We start from the raw sequence: 311 nt of genomic DNA on the forward strand, positions 1-311 counted from the left end.
CCGTGTCCCCCTGTCCCCTGTCCCGTGTCCCCATGTCCCGTGTCCCCCTGTCCCGTGTCCCCCTGTCCCGTATCCGCCGCTCCCCGCGTTGGTGCCGCACTGGCCGCCAGGGGGCGCGAAAGCCACCTCGGTGGGCGTGGCTTGGCCGGCGCGGTGGGCGGGGCTTTCCGAGCGCCTGCCCGGGTAATGGAGGCGTGTCCTCGGGAGGGGGCGGGGCCTGATGAGGCGTGGTCTGATGGGGCGTGGCCTATTCGGGGCGTGGCCTATTCGGGGCGGGGGAGGGCCCGTCCCGGCAGTTCCGGGCTCCGCGC

Source organism: Pipra filicauda, unplaced genomic scaffold, assembly GCF_003945595.2.
Source record: "Pipra filicauda isolate LSUMZ 115617 unplaced genomic scaffold, ASM394559v2 scaffold551_size315643_pilon, whole genome shotgun sequence".
NCBI lineage: Eukaryota > Metazoa > Chordata > Aves > Passeriformes > Pipridae > Pipra > Pipra filicauda.